Here is a 17,692-nt window from a genome sequence, read left to right on the forward strand (position 1 = left end):
TCATTCATTCAATAAATGTTTACTGAGTGTCAACTAAATGCTGGCAAATGATGCCCCCCGCAGTTGTGCAACACAGTGGCCCAGATGGCCCTGCCCTTATAAAATGTCCAGTGTAGCAGGTAAAAAGCAAACTGGAATCAGGAGTTAGGGAAGTTGTGGCCTCATATCATCTTAGTCTCATTCTCTGATGTCTCCTCACTTGGCCGTAAGGCTGGACATGAATGTGAAGCTCTGAGGGAATTCTCTTAACTCTGAGAACAAGGCAGTAGTGACTCACAACAGGTTAGTTTCCACCAGCAGCAAAGGAAGGGCTGGGGAATAGTTGAGGGAATCAAGCAGCTGTCACAACAATCCTCATCATCTTCTATTTATGTGGGACTCTACTCCCCTTGCAGGCTAAGTGCTTTGTGGACATTACTCAGTGAATTCTCACAGCCTCCTCATGGGCCAGGGAGGAGGCAGAGATTACTAGAGATGAGGAAACAGGCATGGCAAAAAGATAACTTGCCTTGCGTGAAGTCGCACAGCCTGCATGAGCACTGGACCTGAAATTGGGTTGCCCAATGTGGAGTGCATTGGCTCATCCTCTGACCGTGGGACAAGGAGGTCAGGTTGCCATGCGTGGCTATGAGAAGCAGGGCTCGCTGGTGGTAGAAAAGGTCTACAACTTATTCTGATGCTTCCCAAATTGCACACTCTATTTTGCTTGGATGGCCCTGAGCATTCCATATAGGGATATTCCAGTGTTGGTCCCTTTCCTGTCCATTGATGCTGTCCATAGGGTGCTAATGTCATAGAACCTTAGACATAATCCAACACAACCCTTCATGTTACTGAGGGAGGTGAGGCCCAGAAAGATGAAATGACCCACCCAAGATCACTATATCGTAAGTGGCTGAGCTAGCTCCAGGATTTGGCTCTGTCGGCTGCCAGCCTGGGATTCTTTCTCTTCCACTAGGAAGGTTTACAGTAGGGCCTTGCTTTCCACCTTGACCCCTTAGTTCCTATCTTCGGCAACTCCTGACAGCCCAGGGCAGAGATCCAAGCCTCTTATTAGTGCCCCTCGGGGGGGGGGGGCAGCTTTCTGGTCCACCTTTTTGGGATTTTTTTTTTTTTTTTTTAATATTATCTACCTTGAGGGCTGTCTTGGATACTAGCTCCAGGATGAACACCTGGAATCAGCAGTGAAGGCTTGTGATTCAAGGACGGGAGCCCCGAGCTGCTCCATGCTTGCACTTGTTTGCAATAGCATCCCGAATCACTGCTTGGGCTTGAGTGCTGAAAACACTGAGCACGTTGTGGAATATTTTTTGATGACAGTGATTTCTCCACCATAGATAACATCTGGTAGTAAACTCTTACCTACTACGCTCGCCACTTTCTTGACCACACTCACACTGCTTGAGAGCCCTCCACTGGTTCAGTCAAGTGGTGGTGTTTAGGCAAACCTCAGCCTGTCCACGACTGTGCCACCTCCATCACCGCCCACCTGGGGCCTGGCAGACCAGCCAGACCCATCTTGCTCTGCTCCCCACAATTCCCCCTCTTGAAGCTCTCTGGTATGAATGTGGGTATTTGGCTGTAGGTGGGAATTATCTAGTTTTTCTGCTTGTGTGTGTGTGTTTTTAAGTTGAGTTTGTGCTTTTTAACCTTTGAGTCCTGGGAGCTGGGAGTCTTAAACTTTGTAGACTTAAACTTTGTGGACTATTACAAGCTGCCTTCACACCTATCTCAGGCACTGCTGCTGCCAGGGTGGTCCCCATGAGAATGTCAGGAAGCAGACTCCTCCCCTTCCTCCCTAAGTCTTCTGGAGCACAGCCCACCAATCCCCACAGATGCTCAGAAGAGGCGGGAAGGGAGACAGGAAGGCCCCCAACACTGCCCGCCAGAGGTGGCCGATTCTGTTGATGAAATGAGTCCTGTGTGGTCAGAGGAGGTTGGTGTCTCCTGACTCAGCTCTGAGCTCCTGCAAGCACTGGTGGAAACAGGGCTGGGCATCCTGGTTGAGGATAGGGTGCTGGTGCAGGGCCGGGACACAGGAAGGTTTGTTGTCGTGAGAGGCCCGCGAGAAGGGTGCCTGCCACGGCTTCCTGCACAGGCCGCCCCTATGGGGTTATCTAGCACCGCTCTTCCCTGATGCTCCAGGCACTCTGTATTTATCTCACTCATCTGCACACTCAGAAGTGGGGAAGAGACAGGTATTATCATCACCATTTTACAGATAGAGAAACTGGGGCACAGCGCAGGTGCAGTGCTTGGGTGGAGCTAAGGCTGAGAACACAGCTCTGCCCCCGGATTGAAGGACACATGAACGGAAAACCTCATATGTATTTGACTAAAAAAACCTCTGATGGTCACCAAATTCAGCCTTTAGACTTCTCTAAAGAGGAGAGAGGAGGATAGGTGTCAGGATAGCCTGGGGGCATCTGTGCTGGGGTAAAACTTTGGGTTTTTGTCATGTTGAGTGGTGAGTACATTGCTGTTACATGGTTATTTCTCTTTTGTACATTTAAACATTACACACTAAATTAAAGTCATTCAGATTGTACAAACATCATAGGATTATTGTTCAAAATGAAAGTACTTTAACTTTTATTTCCAAGGCTCTGGGTGGCAAGGATAGAAAGGATTGTTTACAACCAGTGGGGTGGTTCTTCTACTGAGAATGGGAGGGGAGCCATTTATTTGGCAGAGAAACAATCATGGAATTGCCTGATTATAAGGTCAGTAATTAAATCGAGCATTCCACAAATATTTAATGAAGGCCTACTATGTGCCGAGCATTGGTTTAGCCTGAGAAATGTAATATGATTCGTGTTCTCTTGGCCCTCTTATTCTGTTGAGAAAAGTTAAAATAAGTCAGTAAAATGTGACAGTGATCCAGCTGCAACATCTGTCACCTCCATTGATCGCCAAGCTTGATTTGGCTGGCAAGGTGGGTGTCCCTCCCTCCCTCACCACCCTGTGTGTCCCTTCTGAAGCTGCACTTTTGGCCAAAGATAACTTTTCCTGACCACTGTTCTCACGTCAAGGGAATAGTATAGCTAGCTGTGTTCTCCTGCTAGAACCTCTCAAAAGCTCTCAAATTAGGCCAGTAGTTGGCAAATATCTTTGTAGAAGCTGGGCTGAAGGCCATAGGAAGGGGTTTCAATAGAGATGAAAGTGTCAAGCAGAAGGCCCCTTGGAGGAGGGGATCCCCTGATGAACCCATCTCTCACTCTCAAAGGGCTCTTCTGTTGTTTCCCACCACCCAGATTTGGAGAGGAGCATAGTTCACTCAGGAGGAATGGGGTGAGGGTGGGGACAGTGCTACTGAGATAGGCCTAAAACCCTGACCAGTCTAGGTGCTGGTCCCACCCTGGGTGTGCCCAGGGCCTGTATATTATACCCTAATGAGGGGTTGGGCCAATGGTGATGTGTTTCTTCTTTTCTTAATGAGTGCTGTTTTGCATAGATAAATACTATGATTGTGATGTGGGAACCAAATGGCAGATCGTTTTGCAAAAAGCACAGGGCAGAGGTAAGATTATGAAACCAGTTCTGCTTTAGGCCTGCTGCCTGAGCGTGGGAACCAGGAGGTGTCTGATTGTCTGGGCCTCAACCTAGGTCAACTGGATTGAGGCCGCCCTCTCTGGCTCATTACCTGACAGCTGGGCTGGGGCAGGAAGCTCTCCTCTCTGCATCCTGCCTGAGATTCAGAATCTCAGGAGAGGGAACCGGAGGAGGGAAAGCAGGTACATTCGGTTGTCCCCACCTGAATGTATGGTCTGCAATTGGTGGAACCAAAGGTCCGCCCTTGTCACGTATCAAACTGATTTCTGATTGTTGAAAAATAAGAGGTGAGGCTATAGGTGCCATAGGAGATGGGTCCTGGGCAGTCTCATGTCCCATGTGAGGCTCAAAGAGATCCTATATTTTCAGGGAGGCAGAAAATAGGAAAAAGAAAAGCATCCTGGGCTCTGGGTTTACAAACATACTTCCTAGATATGGTAGCTGGATCTCAGAGGAGGTGAAGACTTGAAGGAGGAATGAGATAGAGAAGGCAGGTGAGGAAGAAGAGCCGGGGCTCATCGTGCCAGGCAGAGGATGCTTCCATAACACCCCCCTGAAATGGGGCTCTGTGGCTACTGGGATGGCTGACCAGCTGAGAAACACTCTGCTCAGAGTTTGTGTTTTGAATCCCCCCACACACCTGCCTTTTGTGAGGTTCAGAAAACCTGTCCAGAGTGAGCACTGTTGACAGTTTCCAAGAGGTCAGGTCCAGAAGATAAAGTTAAGGTCAACACTGCCCAGGGCAGAGATACAAGTGCCCTAAGTGATGGGTACCATAAAGATGGTCGTGGAAGCGTCCCCTACAGAGCACACCAGGGAAAGGCAGGCAAGGGGACAGTCCTTTTTTTTTTTGAGAGGGGTGTCTCTATGCTGCTCAGGCTGGTCTGGAACTCCCTGGGCTCAAGCAATCCTCCTGCCTCAGCCTCCCAATTAGCTGGGATTACTAAACTAAGAGATTACAGGTACGTGCCATTGTGCTTGGCAAGGGACAGTCTTTATGAGCCTAGGCAAAGGCCATCTGTTACTCAAGCAATAACTATCTGTTGAGCATATACTATGGTATCAATAAAGCAAAGATCCTGTCTTCATGGGAATAAAAGCAGAATAATTTCCTTGCATTACACATCTGGAGAGCAACCAGGTCATTCCTGCTGGTTCTCCCTGGCTTTTCAGCATACTGTAGCTGCAGGTAGGAGGTGACGCTTGCTTGTGGTCTTCATTACATGTAGACATCCACTTCCCTATTTTACTGGCAGAACCGCTGAAGAGAGGGCCAATGGGAACTGGGGGAGTTGGCTTCACTCTTCTTTCCCAAGACCTTGGGACTCAATGTGATGCCTCTGGATAGTGCCAAGACATGCTGGGTGGTACAGAAAGGAGTGGTAATGATTTAATGATGCAATTCAATTATGCTAGGCTGTTGATGAGCTAAGTTCCGTATCTTTATTATGCATCAAATACTGAAACACATTAAGTACCCACAGTGTCTCAGGCTTTTCCATACATGCTACATTAAAATCATGATTCTGTCAGAAGCTCATAACCCCTAGTTGTCTAACTTCTTTAATGCTGTGACCTTAAACTGATCTGTAAAACCAGCTGTGACCCTTATCCCAGGGCTCCAAGAGAGTGACTTAATCAAGGATTACAATATTCATGTTTCATGTCATCCCACGTGTGGTCTTTGGTCCTTATTCTACTACATTTTCTCTGTAGGAAACCATTGTAGGTTCCTACCACAATACTAAGTCCATTTCTGGGGGTGAGTTCAGAGGAAATTGAATAGAAACTAAAAACTGCATGTTTGAAGATGTTCCTAAAAATTGGAGACAACACAGCACATAGGACATATAAAATACTAGAGGACTAGTTGAACAAATTCTAGTAAATCCTGTTTGCAGTATAAGGGCAATGTTTTTGTGTAATGGTGGGAGATGTTTCTTATATAGTAGTAAACAGAAAAGCTGTAATAGAAATAATATGTTTGGCAACCAATAAAATACACATGCTTGTTGAAGGCAGTTTGCAAAAAAAAAAAAATGTTATAACAGTGAGATATAGGTAATATATATTGTTTTACAAAATTAGTGTTAAGGCTAAATGTGATTTTAAAGCATGCTAAAAGAAGAAAAAAAGTCTTGCCTTAGAATCTCACAGTAACTTTTTATGATTTACTGTTTCCATCAGGCTAGAGCTGGTTTTCAAAGTGAGGTGTGGGATCTCCAGGTATCTGAGTGACCTTGGAATTGTACTTAAACACTGATTCCTGGGCCCTGCCCTACCAGAACCAGAATTCCCTGGGGCTGTAACTCAAGAAATAGCAGTTCAGCTTTGCAGTGATTTTCACATACATTCATGTTTGAGAATCACTGTTCTAGAAGTCCTCAGAAACAAATACTAAACAAATGACAAGGGGGAGAAATTGGTTTGCTCTCTGAAGCAGGTCATTCTCTGAAAGTCAGCTTACTCAGCAGTGAACTCACCAATTCTTTGAATTTACCAAATCTGTCAATTTATCAAAAACTCATTTTAAACAAAAATCTTCTGAAATATACTAAAAAAATATATTTTCCATGAACACCCAATAGCATTCTGCTTAAATATGTTGGTAACTATGTATTAAGAATATATTCTTATTTGATTCAATATGTTATTTATGAATATACAGTAGAAGCTCCATAGGTGACCACTTCCCTACACTGATCACTTCCTTAAGTTGGACTAATTTTCATAGACTGGACATGCACCACAGGTACGTATTTGTACAGTAGGCCTAGTGCCTTCTGGTGACACCTCTGTGTGTTGAGCAGTTTGTTAGAGTCCTTTGAGTGGTCAACTTAACCCAGGTTCTACTGTATTTCTTACAAATATATTCATAAGAAAAATAAAATGTTTTAATTCAAATAACATTTAAAAGAAAAATATATTCATTAAAAGTGTATTTATAAGAAGACTAAGTCATTCTAGGCCTCTTAGCTTTTGACAAATTAAATATTTCTTAAATTGCTCTCAAGAAAAACATATTCAATGAAAATATTCAAGAAGTTCTTGTGAAATTTGTGAATTTAATGAATTATTATTTAGCAAATCGATCCTTTGGAGACTGAACTTTTGTGGAATTGACCTAGAGTCTCATCAAAAAGACCAAGGTACTCCACCCATGCTGAGGTTGAGGAGCAGTGCAGCTGGCCAGATGCAAAAGGGCTTCGGATCTCTCTTCTGTAAGGCCCCAAGACTCACCTAAGGCCAATGATAGTGCTTTCTCCATCCACATCCGTTTGAGTCTAGAACTGCCAGCCATTTCATCAAGGAGATCAGTTCTTACCAGTCTTTGAGAGATGTGAGACCCATTCTTTTGGGAGCTTGAAAAGGGAGGATAATAGTTTGCAATTTGATTAGAGAAGTGGGGACAGATCCGGCTCTTAGAGGAACCTCCACCTCACCTAGAGGGGTGGGTGTCCATGGAGAACCTCTTTTTCCCTGGGGAACCCCCCTCTGTGACTCTGCCATAGTTCTATTACTTATGCAGATTCTTATGCACATGACTACCATTTCGGTGAACAGCTGGTGCAAGAGCCCTCAGAAGGAGATTGTGCTGCCAGTCTTCAGAATCACTGACAACATTAGGTAACCATTTACGGAGTGCCTTCCATGTAGGAGTCAGGGTGTTCACTAGTTTCCAGGCACTATCTCATTTAATTCTTATGACAATTGAATCAGGTAGGTACTACTGTTATCACTATATCACTGATTTGTAGATGGAGAAATTGGGACTGAGAGATGTTTGTTTGAGGCCTCATAGCCTCTCCATGGCTAACTGAGATTTGAAACCAGCAGCCTGGCTCCAGAGCTCCTATCTCTTTGGTTAGCAAGAAATGCTCACTTTTATTGCCTGAAATCTCTCAGCTGCTAACGCAGTCTTCAGAGCAAATGTTTAAGGAGAACATGAAGTACTACAAAAGGAGATCAGAATTCTCATAGATGGTCTGCTAGGGAGCTTGTTACAGACGTTTATAGGCTGCACCAAATGTGATTAAGTGGGTTCTGGGTCTTGCAGCCCACAGCAGATGAAAGCTGGTGATTCTCTGGTGAATCCAAAAAGAAAAAAAAAAGAGAAATCAAGGAACGACATCGGTCCAGAGGAAGACCCCGAGGGGAGGCAAGCACAGGAGATGAGCTTGTGCTTTCTTTGTAGGGTTGCCAGAAAAAATATAGGCCCCTCAGTTCAGTTTGAATTTCAGATAAACAACATTTTTTAACATAAGTATGTTCCAAATATTACATGGGATGTACTAATTCCAATTTTTGTTATTGCTGTTGATTTGAAATTCATATTGAACTGGGAGTATGGTATTTTTATTTGCTAAATCTGGCACCCCAATTTCTTTGGGGGCAGATAGTTCAAAGCCCAGACAGTGTGCTAATAAGGTCAAGGTAAGGAGTACAGATAATGAGAGTGTTGGTGAATGGAGCATCTGGTAATGTGTCCTCCTGTGTAACTGATTCTGCAAGGGGACTTGTTATGCGAAGATTTCATGGCAGAGCTGGTTCTCAGGGATGGGTAGGCAGGATCTGGAATGGTGGAGCGGGAGGGAGGTTCAAAGCATATGTAGGAACAGCAAGCAGATGATGAAATGTCTAGAGGAGACTTTATGTGAGAGGTGGAAGATCAGACTGGGGAGGGTCTTGAATTTCCTGCTTGGGAATTTGGACAATGTTATTTGGATAAGGATGGGAGACTAATCTTAGCAGGATCGTAGGAAGGTTAACCTAGCATATAAGACTGGTAGGAATGGCAGCTGGGGTCTATGGCAGTGGGAAAGGAAGGGTGACTGGGGTGTGGCCTCTGTTTTCAGAGAGGATATCCAGATGCCCATGAAGAGGGCAGGTAGCCTACACTGGCCATGTCCTTGCAAGTGGGAGATCTGAGCCCTGCTGGGCCTTAGAGGAGGAGAAAGCAACCATGGGTACAGAATCTTGGAGAGGAGATTTCCATGTTAGGGGCACCTCAGAAGTCTGTGCCAAGGGGTGGTGCCTGTGGCTCAAGGGAGTAGGGTGCCGGCCCCATATATTGAAGGTGGTGGGTTCAAATCCAGCCCCAGCCAAAAAGTGCAAAAAAAAAAAAAAAAAGAAGTCTGTGCCAGGAAGGCAGACAGAGAAAGGGAGAGTGGGAGAGTGAGTGCCATATCTTGCTCTGTTCCTTCCCCTCCCTGAACACACACACACTCACTCACGCTCGTCACTCTCTTTATTAGGTTTGTATTGATTTCCATAAAAAGTGAACTCCTTTTTTAACTTCAGTAACATTTATTAGGGATGCAATTTTAGCCTTGGATGCTGCTGTTTTGCTTCCCTTGGAGTCAGTATCTCGGAGTGTTCATTTTCTGGGCAAAGCTGTTACCAGCTTAGCAAGTGACCTTTCTTTTTTGGGTCCTCCCACACAGCTGGGACAACCCTTATTCTGCAAGGTAAAAGGTTTTGAGATCTTCTAAACAAAAGTGCTTGGACAACACAAGAGATTACTGCTGTGTGGCCAACCCATCCCTTGCCCTGGCATCAGGCCAATCCTGAAAAGCTCGCTCAGCTGTTGTAGGTTTTCCCAGCAGACCCACCTGGGCCAGAAGGGCGAGGCCCAGACAGGTTGGACATGGAAATAGTCTTACCTCTTTCCTGTGACTGGGTGGGACCTGACAGACCCACGGGCAGGGCAGGGGGGTGGAGTCTCCTCCAGCCAGGGCTGAGCCCTGAGTACTCTGGCTCGGAAGATCTTCTCCCTGCCCTGGGGTGATGGAGGGCTGGACTTGCAGCTAAGGTGACTTTCCAGAATGGCCTGTAGGAAAGGTGTGACCCCAGTGGGCCAGAGCAGTTCTGGGGAGAGGAATGTTAAGTCCTCCCAGGGTAATCTGCACTCAGGGAAAGCTAGGGCGTTCAGCCCCTATTTCACACGTGGATTGCAGGGCTCCTGACCGCAGTGTTGAGCCAGGTGACTGCTACCTCTCCCTGTCACTGCGCAGGGCAGAAACATCTTGGTATTTGCACCATGGAACTGGCCAAGGACCAAGGTGTGCCTGGGTTAGGAACAATGGCTAGCTTGCTCACATGAGCTCATGCTGACCTTGCACTGGGGTGACCTGGACATCACTGGTGAGGAGAATGGGGGCTCCAGGGAAACCGACCGCTCATCTTCATGCAGCCAACCCTTCCTCACAGGAGATGTGAGACAGACCTGCCCCAGCCTCATTCTCCATCTCCTAACAGCTGACCCTGCTGCCCGGGGGTGCTGTCCCAGTCCTGCAGTCCTCTCCCTGAGCACCAGCTGTGCCCCTACTAAGGATGGCTCTTCCTCCATCTGCTTCTCTGACTGGTGAACTCATGATCATCTGACAAAACTTGCTCCAAAGTCACCTCCCCTGTGAAGCCTGCTGGTTTCTTCCTTTGACACCTTCTTCTTGGGGCTCTCTTCTGTGCCTTTGCTGGAGAGGGAATTTATATAACCTGCTGCACTGGGAGCTTTGTGCCCCCAAGCCCATATGTCTGTGTGAGGCCCCGAACTTGGTCCCTGTCACCTCCCTGACCCAGCCTGGGCCTCCCAAGCACAGTGGTCTGCCCTGGAGCTGGCCTTTCCAGGGTTGCTGGGAGGTAGTACTGAGCTCCCTTCCAGCTCCTGGTGGTCTTCCCGGAGTGGGCAGACGCTGCAGCAGAAGAGCCCAGGTCGGAGCCACACACCACCACCAGCTGCCTTGCCCCAGCTTCACTCTTACCCTCTGGCTTCTTTATGGCCTGGTCCTGGCCCAGCGCTGGCCTATCTTGTGGAGTCAGCCCAGCCATTCTAATTGCCAACAGCTGGGCCAGGCTGCCTTCCCAAGGTGCAGTGGGCAGGTTGGCTCTGCTGCTTCCACTGAGTATGGGGGCGGCATCCCAGACAGGCCTGGGGCTGGAGTGAGGTGGGAACTCAGACTCCTGGCCTCAGGCGATGCTCCTACCTCAGCCTCCCAAGCAGCTGGGACTACAGGCACGAGCTACTGCACCCAGCCATTTATTTTACCCATTTAAAATTTGAGAATAGATTGAGATCATTTCAGCACCAAGACCTCTAATTATTCGCTGTATGCCAGTGATCTGGGCTTCTTACCCATTTAAAGTTTGAGAATAGGTTGAGATTGTTTCGGCCCCAAGACTCCAGCCATATGTTTAAAAAATAAAGTTAACAAATTCCCTTGCCCTTCATCCTTGTGGAACTGTGGACTGACATGAGTGAAATAGAGTGCAGGGAGGTGGGAGGAGGACCAGGGGAGCATGGGGCTCTCTGTTGCCCACATGGGGAGAAGTTTGTCAATGCTCTATACATACAAGGGAACTTTCTCCCTTTATTCCTATATAAAATAGCTTTTATTGCCGTGCATCGGCGGCTTATTTAATACCAGGAACTTTCACCTATATTATATGATTTTATTGTCACGACTCTCCTAGGTAGCTAATAGTATCATTCTTGGTGGGAAAAAATCAAAAGCCAAGAAGCAGAGGTAGAAAGGGGCAGTGTGGAGATTGGAATCAAATCTTTGACCCCCAAACCTGTAACTAGAAACCCCCTGAAGATTTTTCCTGTGGGAAGTTGGTGTCACAGAGGAGCCTCTAAGTGAAAAGTGACACAGGGGCACTTGTGTCTGCCTCAGCTGTGCTGGTACAGGTTAGGGTGGCCAGAAGAGAAGCTTCTGAGAAGGTAAGCTCTGGGCAGGGGACCTCTAGGACCAACAGGGTACCAGATGGCACGGGCTGGTTCTCGCGGAGGAGTGATTCATGCTCACAGGATGAGTCAGCCCAGGCCTGGGAAGTATCCTCTTCCTCCTTCAGGGCAATGTCCCAACTCTGGCCTGGCCAGTACTCCCTACCCTGAGGATGATCAAGCTGCCCCCAGAGGCAGGCCCTAGGGGACGCCTACCAGAGAGCACTGGTGCACCTCTCCATAGCAGCAGGGCCTGCCTGCCTGTCCGTACTTCATGGCGGGGGAGGAGGAGCTCTCCGGGCTGCAGCCACGCAGCTTGCAGGCTGCAGGAGGCAGGCAGTAAACAGGACATGGTTAAGTAGGAGCAGGGGGAGCCTGTGGTGTGAGCAGGTAGGAAATAGCTGAGCAGCTGAATGGACTTGAAGGAATGCTCTGCCTCCTCCCTGAGGCTCTGGCAACAGCCCTGTTCCCTGTCTCCTCCCAGCCCTGCAGTGAGGCGCCTGGCCTGGCAGCTGCCTGACCCCACTCCCCTTCTCAGCTCTGCTGGGGCTGGAAGGAAAGGGGCCCACGGAACCAGGAGGCAGGGACCAATGGGGCAAGGAGGAGTCAGTTCCCTGTTCCTCTCCTGCCAGGGCTGGGGGTCAGGCCCCTGCTCCTGGGCCTACACCATGCCGGCTGCAGGAAGGGGGCGGCCTCGCCAAGAACCAGAAGTGGTTTTCCTTTTCCTGTTTCCTTGTTCCCTAGAGAGCCCTTTGCATTGACTTGGACTCCCAGGAACGTGACGTCCCTCACTGGGTAGAGCAGGCCAGGCCTGCAGCCTGGATCTGGGAAGGAGGGCTGGCCACACTGGGCTCTCTCCTGAGTTTCCCTTTGCTCCTTCCAGCAGCAGGTACCCCTTAATGGTGTGGCATTGTCTACTCAGGAGAGATGAGGAACTTCAGGCTTAGGGAAGTTAAGTAACTCACAGGCGCAGGGAGCAAGTGCTTGATCCTCTCTCTCCTGCCTCTGTGTCCCTTCCCAGCTCTTCTCTCTGCCCCTCAATGAGTCTGGCGTCCAGATGATTCTACTGGCTTAAAGAGCCCCCTCTGATCCAGGTGCCCTTAGTCCTCTCTTGAACCCCTTCTCAGGGGGACCTAATCACAAGGGCAGATGGGGCTCTGCTTCCCAGTCCTGGGGCAAGTGGGCTTCCTCCCTGTGGAGCAGATGGTCTGGTTGCTCAGGCCTTGACATGATCCTCGGGCACCCAACTATGAACTCCCAGCCCAGGCCACATCAGGCAGGGGACCCCATGTCACAGGGCAACTGAGTGGTACTTACGGGGCCAGCCTGTTCTTAGTGCTGTCTGTTGCCTGTTCCCTTGCACATAGTTCCTGGAAGCAGGTGGTCTACATCTAGCTGCTCAGATAGCCTTGACCCCTGCCTGAGTGGGGGTGACAGACAGGTGAAGGGAGATTCATGCTCACACATATTCTTGACACTTGACATCAAGGGTGTCTCAAATAATAACCATGATTACTGAGTATTTGTTATATTTATTTATGATAAGTTTGAATTCAAGTAAGTATTTGTATTTATTTGCACATGCATTGACTTGTTTAATCCCTACCACAGCCCAAAGAAGAGGTACTTTGATCATTCTCATTTCACAGATAAGAAACTGAGGCTCAGAGAAGGGAAATAACTTGCCATAGTGGTAGTGAGAGCAGTGGGTTCTGGTGCTCTGAATTCAAGCCCAAGCAGCCTGGTTCCAGAGTCTACCCTCTGGGCATTATACTGTATTGCCTGTATGAGGGGACTTTTGGGAAGGCCACACTGGTTTCCCCAGATGTCCCTCATGACATTTCTATTCTTTAAGAGAAATTCCTTTTTTCTCAAGAGACAGAATTTCCTGAGCATATTTTCTGTAGGCTGAGGTGACTGAAATACCAGGGGAGAAGGGAAAATGGCCTGGGCTGAGAGTTCAGAGCTGGGTGCCGCTGGATCCTTGGACAGTGATGTGTCAGGGACACGTCTAAGCCAAAGCAACCAGACCATCATCACCTCCCAGGCTGGGCTGTGAACACGAAGGCTTCCCATTGCCTCTGTCTTGGAGCCCTGAGGAAAGTCAGGCTCTTCATTCAAGAGCCCTGCATTGGTGTCAACTTTGTGCCAGACTCTAGAATGGCACTGAGAATAGACACACGATCGGCCCTAGGGTGTTGTTGGTATAGGAGGAGACAGGCACTTTGTGTATCTCCTGATTAAATGTGGCAGGTAAGCAGGGGGGCAGGGAGCATGGGAGTGGAGTGTTGGACACTTAGCCAGCTGGGGAAGGCAGGGGAAGTGTCCTAAAAGTGGACACACCTTAGCTGAGCCTTGAAGGATGAACCATGTTACCCAGCAGAAGGAAAAGGAGTGGGATGGGGCAAAAGAGAGGGCCTTCTGCAGAAGTGATAGAGTAGGCAAAAGGTGGGAGGCCTGATGTCTCCAGGCAAAAGCAGAAAACAAGAAGCACATTAGTGTTCCTAGGAGATGAGTATGACAGGAGTTGGGCAGGCAGGGTTTGTATCTCAAGGCCCTGCAAGGCCATGTCATAGCCTTCGAGCTTTGTCTAGCCTCTGCTTCCTGGCCTGGAAGACCAGAAGAAAGAAGAAAGCCTTGTAAAGGAGGGCCTCAAAGACAGTGAGACTAGGTGGACTCACCCCCGCCTCATTTCAAGAATTACTATAAAGCTAGAGTTGATCCAAACAGTGGAACTAGTGAAAGGATAGATATTTATAGCAGTGGAAGGGTGGAGAGCGCAGAAATACAGCTGCACATGCACGATCAGTTGATTTTTGACAAGTGCAAAGGGAATTCAATGGAGATAGATAGTATCTTCATTTATTCCTGCTGCTTATAACAAAATACCTGAGACTAGGCAATTTGTAAAGAACAAAAATTTATTTCTTGCAGTCCTGGAGGCTGAGAAATGCAAGATTAAGTCCCCTGTAGATTTGGACACCCCTTCTTTTATATGAGTGCTAATCTCATTCATGAGAACCTCATGACTTAATACCATCATACTGGCGATTAAGTTTTGACATATACATTTTGGGGGGATACATTCAGTCCATACCAGATAGTCTTTTTAGTTTTTAGAGATGGGATCTCAGTGTGTTGCCCAGGTTGGTCTCAAACTCCCAGGCTCATGTCATCTTCCTGCCTCAGCTTCCTGAGTAGCTGGGACTATTGATGTGCAAACACTGCACCCACCAGCAGACAGTTTTTTTAAAGACTAGTGCTGGAAAACATGTACATCATATGAAAAAAAAAAAAGACCTGTAACTTAAAATGGATCATAGATTTAAATGTAAAACAAAGCAGAAGATACAAAAACATAAGAGAAAGTATAAAAGAAGAAAACCTAAATGTGTAAAATAAAAAAATAAGATAGGAGAAACCCTTTGAGATCTAGGATAGGCAAAGATTTCTTTGATTTAATACCAAAGGCACAATCTGCAAAAGAAAAATAGATACATTGGATTTCATCAAAACACAAAAACCTTCTATAGCCAGGCGTGGTGGTGTGTGCCTGTAATCCCAGACGCTTGGGAGGGTGAGGTGGAAGATAGCGTGAGGCCAGGAGTTTGAGTCCAGCCTGGGGAAGATATTGAGACTTCGCCTCTAAAAAAAAGAAAAATTAAAATTAAAATGAAAACTTCTGTTTCTAGAAAGGCCCTGGTAAGAAAATGAAAAGATAAGCCACAGACCGGGAGAAATATTTATAAAAATCTATATTTAACAGAGAGCATACATCTAGAATATGTTAAAAAATTTCTCAAAAATTCAACAAGAAGAAAACAATCCAACTGTTCAAAATGGGGTAAAATATTTGAGCTTACATTTCACCAAAGAAGAAATATGAACAAATAAACACATGAAAAGATGCTTAACATGATTAATTGCTAAATTAAACTAATGAAAAACCACTATATACCTTTGGAATCGCTAAAATAAAAAGTATTTTAAAAAACCTTGAAGATATCAAGTATTGGAGAGGATGTGGAGCAACTGGAATGCTTGTACAATGCTCCTGGGAATGCAACACTTTACAGCCCTTTTGGCAAACAGTTTGGGAGTTTAGTATAAAGTTAAGCATATACTTACCATATGCCCTCTCAATACTACTCTTAGGTATTTACCAAAAGAAATAAAAACCATGTAAACAAAAAACCTATATACAAATGCTGATGATGGCTTTTTTCATAATGGTCTCAAACTGGGAACAACACAAATATTTAATTACTGCATGGGTAACCTGTCACATATCCATTTGGTGGAACACTACTTGTCAATGAAAATGAATTTCTCATACATATAACAACAGACGAATCTCAAGGGTGTTAGGCTAAATGAGAGAAGGCCAACTTCGATGGCTGTGTGCCATGTGATTTCATTTTTATGACATTTTGGAAAAGGCAAAACTAAAGGGACAAAAACTCTGATGAGTGGTTTGCCAGGGCTGTGGCAGGGGAAGGGGTTGATATAAAGCACTGGAGAACTTGGCGCATGCCCGGGGTTGGTGTGGGGGGCCTGGGGGATGGAAATATTCTGTATCTCGACTGTGGTGATGATTACAAAACTGTATGCATTTGTTTAAACTCAGAGAACTCTATATATTTTTTTTTTTTTGCAGTTTTTTTTGGCCGGGGCTGGGTTTGAACCTGCCACCTCGGCATATGGGGCCAGCACCCTACCCCTTTGAGCCACAGGAGCTGCCCAACAGAGAACTCTATTTTTAAATGGATAGATTTTACTGTATGTAAATTCGATCCCAATAAATCTGATTTAAAAAAAAACACACACACAGTGTAACTAGGCTATTGGGTATAAGACAGAGCTGGGAGAGCCACCTTGGGTTTAGCTCCTGATTGGCTCTCTCCCATCCCCAGGCCTCTGCAAGCTCCTATAGAAACCTTGTTCCAAGGGCCAGAAAGGGAACCATTAAGGGGCCCCTTCTGTGGTGGTGGTGGCGGCGGGGGGGTTGAGGGCTAACGGCTATGAAGAATCTAAGAGGGGAAGGATGGAGAGGGAGACAGTTTTTCAAGTGGCTGGAGAAGGGAGGGATGGAGGTAAGGGTGCACCTTCAGTTTGGTTGGTGGCACTGGATTTTCCCACTGAGATGGGTATGTTGGGGGCAGGGATTTTAGAGCTAAATGGAAGACAGCCCCCCCCCACCAATCGCTCCACCTCACCCCACCCCTGCCTTTGTCCTAGCCTGTAAAGTCTTCCCTCCCCCCAACAACCACAGGCCCTGCCTGGGCTTCCTTCCCCACCACCTCCTAATTATCCAATTCCAAGTACAAATTGCCCAGACAGGTTTGGGGGATTATCTCTTTATAGGAACGAAACACTAAGACCTCAGTATCCTCTTGTGCATTTCTACTTCCTTGGGTCTTTGGGGATTCAGATCACCTTATGTGTTTCTGTCCTGTGGGAAGTTTCCTGGCCAGCGAGAGGAGCAGAGGGTCTGGGCTTCAGTGGTTTTGCTGGGCAAATTAGGAAGTAGGAGGACCCACTGGGCCATCTGTTCAGATGCTGCGGCTGATAATTGCCTTTTTTTTTTTTTTTTTTTTTTGATAATTGCCTTTTTTTCCTATGACATTTTCTTTACATTTTCCATGCTTCTCCCACCACAGGACATTTGAACATGCCATTCCCTCTCTCTGGAACTCCTCATCTCCTTCTGAAGTTCTGTTTAACTACCATTTACTGTGTCTGGTGTTGAAGATGCTGAAATAAGTAAGACAGAGGTTCTTATGTTTAAAAGAGTTTGGTTTAGGGAGAACAGTGGTGATAATGGCAGCAATAATAATAACAGCAGCAACATTTAACTATGTGCCAGGCATTTATATGCACAATGACATTCTCAAAGCTTGCAAGAGTCCTACGGGGTTGTCATTGTTATTATTCCTTTTCTATAAAGGAGGAAACAGACTGAGAGGACTTAAATCACTTGCTGGGCTGGTACTTGGCAGGGTTAAAATTTGAGTCTAAGCATCTGGGACTCCAAAGCTATGTTTGTGCCCACAGCATTATTCTACTACACCCAGAAAAGTCCCCCCTCTGCCCCATATGAGGGAAAATCACCATCCATTTCCACTCCAGCTAGGTAAGACCTCAATTTGATTAGCTGTAAAAAGAATGAAAAACAAAAATAACATTGGTCTATACCATAGGATACAGACCACCGTGGAGGTGTCAGCCTGGAGCGAGGGCTGGGCAGAGACACTGCACATAGCTGGACACCTACCCACCAACTTTCCTCCAGGACTGTTCCTATTCATTGCTTTCATGGGGACATTTTCCCAAGTTGTGAAATACAGCAAAAACTGCTCAAGATGACCAAGGGCTTATGGGAAGATATTCCAAGGCACCAGCCTCCCAACTCCATGC

This window comes from Nycticebus coucang, chromosome 9 (assembly GCF_027406575.1).
Source record: "Nycticebus coucang isolate mNycCou1 chromosome 9, mNycCou1.pri, whole genome shotgun sequence".
Lineage (NCBI taxonomy): Eukaryota > Metazoa > Chordata > Mammalia > Primates > Lorisidae > Nycticebus > Nycticebus coucang.